The sequence below is a fragment of the Engystomops pustulosus genome, chromosome 6 (assembly GCF_040894005.1).
Source record: "Engystomops pustulosus chromosome 6, aEngPut4.maternal, whole genome shotgun sequence".
NCBI lineage: Eukaryota > Metazoa > Chordata > Amphibia > Anura > Leptodactylidae > Engystomops > Engystomops pustulosus.
Window position 1 is genome coordinate 157,560,461 of NC_092416.1, and position 10,315 is coordinate 157,570,775.

The window sequence follows — 10,315 nt, forward strand, 5'->3', positions numbered from 1 at the left end:
CTAACAGTCCTGGCCCTCAACAAATATCAAACTCACAGTTTCACTACCACTTTAGTAGCTTAAGTATCATCTCATTGCCAGCTGGAAAATATATTGAGTGCAGTAAAGGAGCTTAGACTCTTACATCTATTAGCAAAAAAAAAAAAAATCAATCACACATTAGCATAAGTGCATTATCTGATGTACCCAGAGTACTCGTATGAAGAAGAGCACCCATGACCTGGTCGACCACACGAAAATCCTAAGGTAGGTTTTCTAGCTTCTTCACAACCACATTTTCTAGGCCATTCCCAGGATTATAACCTCAAGTCAACCGGAAAGGATTGCATCCGGGGAAATTAATGGAAAAGTAATTTCACATTAACGGCTTGAGGAACTTAAGCTTTAAGTAGATCCATATATGTAATATGTTGCAAGGTATGGGAAATCTATGCATATCTAAGCCATCTATATTGCATCTAGAGACCTTGGAACACATCAATAATAAGATTATGTATTGACTTTGCTATTTTAGTTATCAATTATATACGGGTGCCACTGATTCGGGTAGTATGAGTTGATTTGCATATGTTTCTCCCATAAAGGATTGAAGTCTCATCAATGAGAAACAATATCCCTCTGAGATGGAAGCTTTTCAGGCTAACATTAAATAACAGACATACATTAGCATAACATGTATAATAAGTACGGAAAGTATGAATCCCGGGCTTTGACAATCCACTATCTATAAGCTAGAGGAAACCATGTGGAAGTGCCAGTCCTTCCTTTACAATAAAGGTCAAGCTCCAAGGTTCCAATACAAAAATGTATCTTCGGTCCACATCAATTTGGGGCTTTACTCATATCTGTTACAGATTCATCCTATAAATACTTCATCTTAATAGTCAAAGGGCCAATTGGGTGTAATTATAGTAGGTTTTTATGAAAACATGAATCTCATGGCATTTTTTAAGCCATAACCATAAAAATGATGTGTAAGGGGAAGTCTTAAAAGAGTTTGGTTTCCCTCAGGCCTCATTCATGTTTTACCACCACTTAGTCCGTACAGTATTACGAGAACTATTACCACTAAGAACACGTCCATGTTGAGATGTATTCCTCCAATATGCATCTCCTACTTCCCTTGATATACCGCTTTGTGAGCATCATCCACAGTCACTTGTCAAAGGTTTTCCCCACTATAGACACTTCTGAGGATCAGTGTTTTACGTGATTATTAAGGGTCCAACTGATTGACCCCTATTGTTTTTGAGAATGGAGAACCATTTCCCTTCCAGACCCGCACGTCTGTTGAGCTCCAGTCATCTGTGTGGCATTCCAGTTGTCCACCTTGAGATGGATGGAGGCTAAATGGACATGAAGGTCTGGCGGTCTATAAAAGGGAGAGGAACAGGTGCCAACAGTTGGACCTCCATTAATCATTCACTCTGTGGTCAAGAAATATTTGTCTATAGTTTGACAACTTATTTATACATGGAATACCAGAGGAACAACCCACGTCAAATCATAGTCTAAAACAGACACAAGGAGGTGCGAGGTCTTCCTTAGCCCTTAACCAGAACCTTGAAAGATTTCAATAACTCTGAAGGCTTCACAACAACAACAACATGGTCAAAACTAAGACACAATCTGCATCCAGAGGCTGGTGAGGTGAACCTCCTGCAATCCTCGCATCTTTGAATAAGGCGCACGGTATCGTGAGAGATGATGGATGATTCATATGTGCAAAAATATAAATTCAGAAAGTCGGCCGCGTGCCAGGAAATACATTTCTGTGTAAGATGTCTCATGAGAACATCTGCTCGTTATATTGGTGTATATATATGTAGACTACCCCATACCTTGAGATACCTTGAGATGTTTGACACTTATGTGCATGTGAGCTGTGGATAATTTTAGCAGAAATCCTGTATTTAATAGGGTAGCAGTTAAACACAATGGAGTAATGTGGGTTGGGGAGGTATCTAAGGTATATTGTGAGCAGAGACTGGACATTTTGAGCACTCGTTACCTATTATAGATTCTGTTATTCTTAACCTGTCAGCAGGTTTACCCTACTAAACTATCTAAATGTCCTTTCTAAATTTCCTCTTTTAAATGAAATCTCACACCTTTATCTATAAAAAAAAAAATCTCCCTTAAAGTCACGTAAACATGACTCTTCTTATCCACTTTTCATATGAGATGAGTCAAGCTTAGAGGCTGCAGGGGTAAGGTCACTTCAGAAGCCCCTATCTTCTGTTCTATAGTACCAAGAAATATGCTGTAATATCAAAGATGACAATCTCATCCTCCAGAGCCCATCAGGCTTATGGTTCTGTGAACTACAGAACTGGTCATACAGGCAGTTAATAATAGTGGATCTTTATCTGCAGAATGCATTTCCAACTTTAGCTGCCTGTATCTGTAGCTCATAAAGCCATAAGGCTGATGTGATCTGAAAGATGAGATCCTTATCATTAATATAACACAAAGCTTGCTTCTAGGTCCTATAGAACCAAAGGTAGCGGCTTCTGAAGTGACACTACCCTGCAACACTAAACACGACTCAGCTCATATTAAAAAGAAGTGAAAAAGAGTCATATTTGCCTGACTTTGAAGCAGATATTTTTTATAGGTAAACGGTGAGATTTCACATAAAATAGTGAATTCTAAAAAGGACATTTCATACCCTACCTGAGGGGCAAGTGGTTTAGTGGGGTAAAAGCTGGTGACAGGTTCTCTTTAACTAATGGCAGCCCCCGTTTGCTGGTGCATCTGGCTAACAATAGGGTTATAAGACATGTCCGTGGTCACATTTAGGAACGCAAGAGTTAAACATTTTGATCAAGGGTAAGATCATATAGGATGTATCATATGTACATCGTGAAAACAGCTGAAACATATAACTCCAGTGTGAACATACCCTTATAGAGCCTCTTTCCTCCCAAATAAAAATGGATACCAGCTAACACAAGAATCCAAATACCACTGTACAGATCTCTTTAAGCACTATGATATAATACTATACCCATACTCTATCAATGACCATGACTAGAGATCTGACTGCTCATTCATAGTCAGACAATTAGAACCAATTTTACAAATACAGAAATATACAGGCGGTTCCCGTGTTACATATAAGATACGATTCTGTAGGTTTGTTCTTAACTTAAATTTGTATGTAAGTCGGAACTGAATACTTTATAATTATAGCTTCAGGCAAAATTTTTTTGGTCTCTGTGACAATTGGATTTTAAAAATGTTGGGTTGTCATTAGAACCAGGATTAATAATAAAGCTTCATTACAGACACCGGTGATAACTGTTACAGCTGATTATTGTAGCCTAGGACTAAAGTACAGGAAATTACCAAAATCCAGAGGTCTGTTTGTAACTTGGGGTCGTCTCTTAGGTGTTCTTAAGTAGGGGACCGCCTGTACTTCAGATCTGGTTATTGATAACTCAAATATGACCCATAAAAAGCCCTGAAACATGACTGAAAATATAAGCTAAATCAAAAAACACCCTTCTGTAGGCAGTTCTGTTTTTACTCCCCGTCAGCACAGAGGGTCTTATTGACATGTCTACGTTTTGACAAAAAAAAGGCAAGATACGTAAGATAGATGCTACTCAAATTATAAACAGTGGAGAAAACTATATTAAAAACCTATCCAATGCCTGATCTTCAAAGTGTTAGAAGACTTTCTTCCATGAATGGTCTGGGCATAGATCTTCATAATCTAAATTAACTAGATTTTAGGGGAGAAAAGTGACTAGAGAAAACTTTTACTACATTTCATCTGACTGGAATTTGGAGCTACTTGAGGAACCTTTCCTACAGACATTAGATATGAGCAATGGATGAACATAGACTTTTAGGAGAACCTGTGGACTTGGAGTGGTCACACCAGGGGGCTCACCTACTCTAGTCTAGAAAGCTTCATTAAAATAGTGTCTTAAAGTTGTAGCTATAGATGAACACAAATAAACACATATCATATGTACTAAATGGCTGACACAGGGGGCCACCGTGCGTATGTCATTATGGTCAGCGTGGCAGATGTCATTGTGATTAACGTTCTTGTGCCTGAGAATGACAGGCTGCCCTCATCGTGGCTAAATATGGCTCCTGCTTAGACTTGGTGGCACATGAAGGGTTAGACAGGTGTTCCTCTCAAGGGGGTCACCATTATACTCCTCCACACTATTAACATTGTGATGTATGTAAAGAATCCCATCCCCGAGCCTCCCCCTGGTTATATCTCCTCTTCCATTGATCCTGAAGGAAGAAGAAGCTCCTTTGAAGCTAATGCTAATCTGGCTTGATACCTCCCATGAGATAGGATCCAGCACTCGCAGCTTGTAGGAATAAGCTGGAAGATATAAAAGTAATAAATGACAGCCTCAATCCACATTAAATTCCATCCACTGAGTGAAATGGACTGCTAAGTCTCTGCAGGATATAGATTTAGCATATTATGTGAGCACCAGCTAATATGTACTGTCCACTTATCACTTGCATAGTATTAGGACTGAAAATGGCCCATCGAAAGTAGGTCACTGGTAGTGATGAAGGGTGTGGGGGGTGCAGATGTATTGGGACCTCAGAAGATTCAAAAGATTCCCCCAAAAGAAGAGCCAACAATACAAGGGTCTGGTACACTGTGGATAGGGATGATAGGGGTCTGGTACACTGTGGATAGGGATGATAGGGGTCTGGTACACTGTGGATAGGGATGATAGGGGTCTGGTACATTGTGGATAGGGATGATAGGGGTCTGGTACACTGTGGATAGGGATGATAGGGATCTGGTACACTGTGGATGGAGATGATAGGGGTCTGGTACATTGTGGATAGGGATGATAGGGGTCTGGTACACTGTGGATAGGGATGATAGGGGTCTGGTACACTGTGGATAGGGATGATAGGGGTCTGGTACACTGTGGATAGGGATGATAGGGGTCTGGTACACTGTGGATAGGGATGATAGGGGTCTGGTACACTGTGGATAGAGATGATAGGGGTCTGGTACACTGTGGATAGAGATGATAGGGATCTGGTATACTGTGGATAGGGATGATAGGGGTCTGGTACACTGTGGATGGAGATGATAGGGGTCTGGTACACTATGGATAGGGATGATAGGGATCTGGAACACTGTGGATAGGGATGATAGGGGTCTGGTACACTGTGGATAGGGATGATAGGGGTCTGGTACACTGTGGATAGGGATGATAGGGGTCTGGTACACTGTGGATAGGGATGATAGGGGTCTGGTACACTGTGGATATGGATGATAGGGGTCTGGTACACTGGGGATAGGGGTGATAGGGCTCTGGTACATTGTGGATAGGGATGATAGGGGTCTGGTACACTGTGGATAGGGATGATAGGGATCTGGTACACTGTGGATAGGGATGATAGGGGTCTGGTACACTGTGGATAGGGATGATAGGGGTCTGGTACACTGTGGATAGGGATGATAGGGGTCTGGTACACTGTGGATAGGGATGATAGGGGTCTGGTACATTGTGGATAGGGATGGTAGGGGTCTGGTACACTGTGGATAGGGATGATAGGGGTCTGGTACACTGTGGATAGGGATGATAGGGGTCTGGTACACTGTGGATAGGGATGATAGGGGTCTGGTACACTGTGGATAGGGATGATAGGGGTCTGGTACACTGTGGATAGGGATGATAGGGGTCTGGTACATTGTGGATAGGGATGGTAGGGGTCTGGTACACTGTGGATAGGGATGATAGGGGTCTGGTACACTGTGGATAGGGATGATAGGGGTCTGGTACACTGTGGATAGAGATGATAGGGGTCTGGTACACTGTGGATAGGGATGATAGGGGTCTGGTACACTGTGGATAAGGACGATAGGGGTCTGGTACACTGTGGATAGGGACGATAGGGGTCTGGTACACTGTGGATAGGGATGATAGGGGTCTGGTACACTGTGGATAGGGATGATAGGGGTCTGGTACATTGTGGATAGGGATGGTAGGGGTCTGGTACACTGTGGATAGGGATGATAGGGGTCTGGTACACTGTGGATAGGGATGATAGGGGTCTGGTACACTGTGGATAGAGATGATAGGGGTCTGGTACACTGTGGATAGGGATGATAGGGGTCTGGTACACTGTGGATAGAGATGATAGGGGTCTGGTACACTGTGGATAGAGATGATAGGGGTCTGGTACACTGTGGATAGAGATGATAGGGGTCTGGTACACTGTGGATAGAGATGATAGGGGTCTGGTACACTGTGGATAGAGATGATAGGGGTCTGGTACACTGTGGATAGAGATGATAGGGGTCTGGTACACTGTGGATAGAGATGATAGGGATCTGGTACATTGTGGATGGAGATGATAGGGGTCTGGTTACTGTGGATAGAGATGATAGGGGTCTGGTACACTGTGGATAGGGATGATAGGGGTCTGGTACACTGTGGGTAGGGATGATAGGGATCTGGTACACTGTGGATAGGGATGATAGGGGTCTGGTACACTGTGGATAGGGATGATAGGGGTCTGGTACACTGTGGATAGGGATGATAGGGGTCTGGTACACTGTGGATAGAGATGATAGGGGTCTGGTACACTGTGGATAGAGATGAAAGGGATCTGGTACACTGTGGATAGGGATGATAGGGGTCTGGTACACTGTGGATAGGGATGATAGGGGTCTGGTACACTGTGGATAGGGATGATAGGGGTCTGGTAAACTGTGGATAGGGATGATAGGGGTCTGGTACACTGTGGATAGGGATGATAGGGGTCTGGTACACTGTGGATAGGGATGATAGGGGTCTGGTACACGGTGGATAGGGATGATAGGGGTCTGGTACATTGTGGATAGGGATGATAGGGGTCTGGTATACTGTGGATAGGGATGATAGGGGTCTGGTACACTGTGGATGGAGATGATAGGGGTCTGGTACACTGTGGATAGGGATGATAGGGATCTGGTACACTGTGGATAGAGATGATAGGGGTCTGGTACACTGTGGATAGGGATGATAGGGGTCTGGTACACTGTGGATAGGGATGATAGGGGTCTGGTACACTGTGGATGGAGATGATAGGGGTCTGGTACACTGTGGATAGGGATGATAGGGATCTGGTACATTGTGGATGGAGATGATAGGGGTCTGGTACACTGTGGATAGGGATGATAGGGGTCTGGTACACTGTGGATAGGGATGATAGGGATCTGGTACATTGTGGATAGGGATGATAGGGGTCTGGTACACTGTGGATAGAGATGATAGGGGTCTGGTACACTATGGATAGGGATGATAGGGGTCTGGTACACTGTGGATAGGGATGATAGGGGTCTGGTACACTGTGGATAGGGATGATAGGGGTCTGGTACACTATGGATAGGGATGATAGGGGTCTGGTACACTGTGGATAGGAATGATAGGGGTCTGGTACACTGTGGATAGAGATGATAGGGGTCTGGTACACTGTGGATGGAGATGATAGGGGTCTGGTACACTGTGGATAGGGATGATAGGGGTCTGGTACATTGTGGATAGGGATGATAGGGGTCTGGTACACTGTGGATGGAGATGACAGGGGTCTGGTACACTGTGGATAGGGATGATAGGGGTCTGGTACACTGTGGATAGGGATGATAGGGGTCTGGTACATTGTGGATAGGGATGGTAGGGGTCTGGTACACTGTGGATAGGGATGATAGGGGTCTGGTACACTGTGGATAGGGATGATAGGGGTCTGGTACACTGTGGATAGAGATGATAGGGATCTGGTACACTGTGGATAGGGATGATAGGGGTCTGGTACACTGTGGATAGGGATGATAGGGGTCTGGTACACTGTGGATAGGGATGATAGGGGTCTGGTACACTGTGGATAGGGATGATAGGGGTCTGGTACACTGTGGATAGGGATGATAGGGGTCTGGTACACTGTGGATAGAGATGATAGGGGTCTGGTACACTGTGGATAGAGATGATGGGGGTCTGATACACTGTGGATAGGGATGATAGGGGTCTGGTACACTGTGGATAGAGATGATAGGGGTCTGGTACACTGTGGATAGGGATGATAGGGGTCTGGTACACTGTGGATAGGGATGATAGGGGTCTCGTACACTGTGGATAGAGATGATAGGGGTCTGGTACACTGTGGATAGAGATGATGGGGGTCTGGTACACTGTGGATAGGGGTGATAGGGGTCTGGTACACTGTGGATAGGGATGATAGGGGTCTGGTACACTGTGGATAGGGATGATAGGGGTCTGGTACACTGTGGATAGGGATGATAGGGATCTGGTACACTGTGGATAGGGATGATAGGGGTCTGGTACACTGTGGATAGGGATGATAGGGGTCTGGTACACTGTGGATAGAGATGATAGGGGTCTGGTACACTGTGGATAGGGATGATAGGGGTCTGGTACACTGTGGATAGGGATGATAGGGGTCTCGTACACTGTGGATAGGGGTGATAGGGGTCTGGTACACTGTAGATAGAGATGATAGGGGTCTGGTACACTGTGGATAGGGATGATAGGGGTCTGGTACACTGTGGATAGGGATGGTAGGGGTCTGGTACACTGTAGATAGGGATGATAGGGGTCTGGTACACTGTAGATAGAGATGATAGGGGTCTGGTACACTGTGGATAGGGATGATAGGGGTCTGGTACACTGTGGATAGAGATGATAGGGGTCTGGTACATTGTGGATGGAGATGATAGGGGTCTGGTACACTGTAGATAGAGATGATAGGGATCTGGTATACTGTGGATAGGGATGATAGGGGTCTGGTACACTGTGGATAGAGATGATAGGGGTCTGGTACATTGTGGATGGAGATGATAGGGGTCTGGTACACTGTGGATAGGGGTGATAGGGCTCTGGTACATTGTGGATAGGGATGATAGGGGTCTGGTACACTGTGGATAGGGATGATAGGGGTCTGGTACACTGTGGATAGAGATGATAGGGGTCTGGTACACTGTGGATAGGGATGATAGGGATCTGGTACACTGTGGATAGGGATGATAGGGATCTGGTACACTGTGGATAGGGATGATAGGGGTCTGGTACACTGTGGATAGGGATGATAGGGGTCTGGTACACTATGGATAGGGATGATAGGGGTCTGGTACACTGTGGATAGGGATGATAGGGGTCTGGTACACTGTGGATAGGGATGATAGGGGTCTGGTACACTGTAGATAGAGATGATAGGGATCTGGTACATTGTGGATAGGGATGATAGGGGTCTGGTACACTGTGGATAGGGATGATAGGGGTCTGGTACACTGTGGATAGAGATGATAGGGGTCTGGTACACTGTGGATAGAGATGATAGGGGTCTGTTACACTGTGGATAGGGATGATAGGGGTCTGGTACACTGTGGATAGGGATGATAGGGGTCTGGTACATTGTGGATAGGGATGATAGGGGTCTGGTATACTGTGGATAGGGATGATAGGGGTCTGGTACACTGTGGATGGAGATGATAGGGGTCTGGTACACTGTGGATAGGGATGATAGGGATCTGGTACACTGTGGATAGAGATGATAGGGGTCTGGTACACTGTGGATAGGGATGATAGGGGTCTGGTACACTGTGGATAGGGATGATAGGGGTCTGGTACACTGTGGATGGAGATGATAGGGGTCTGGTACACTGTGGATAGGGATGATAGGGATCTGGTACATTGTGGATGGAGATGATAGGGGTCTGGTACACTGTGGATAGGGATGATAGGGGTCTGGTACACTGTGGATAGGGATGATAGGGATCTGGTACATTGTGGATAGGGATGATAGGGGTCTGGTACACTGTGGATAGAGATGATAGGGGTCTGGTACACTATGGATAGGGATGATAGGGGTCTGGTACACTGTGGATAGGGATGATAGGGGTCTGGTACACTGTGGATAGGGATGATAGGGGTCTGGTACACTATGGATAGGGATGATAGGGGTCTGGTACACTGTGGATGGAGATGATAGGGGTCTGGTACACTGTGGATAGGGATGATAGGGGTCTGGTACACTGTGGATAGAGATGATAGGGGTCTGGTACACTGTGGATGGAGATGATAGGGGTCTGGTACACTGTGGATAGGGATGATAGGGGTCTGGTACATTGTGGATAGGGATGATAGGGGTCTGGTACACTGTGGATGGAGATGATAGGGGTCTGGTACACTGTGGGTAGGGATGATAGGGGTCTGGTACACTGTGGATAGGGATGATAGGGGTCTGGTACATTGTGGATAGGGATGGTAGGGGTCTGGTACACTGTGGATAGGGATGATAGGGGTCTGGTACA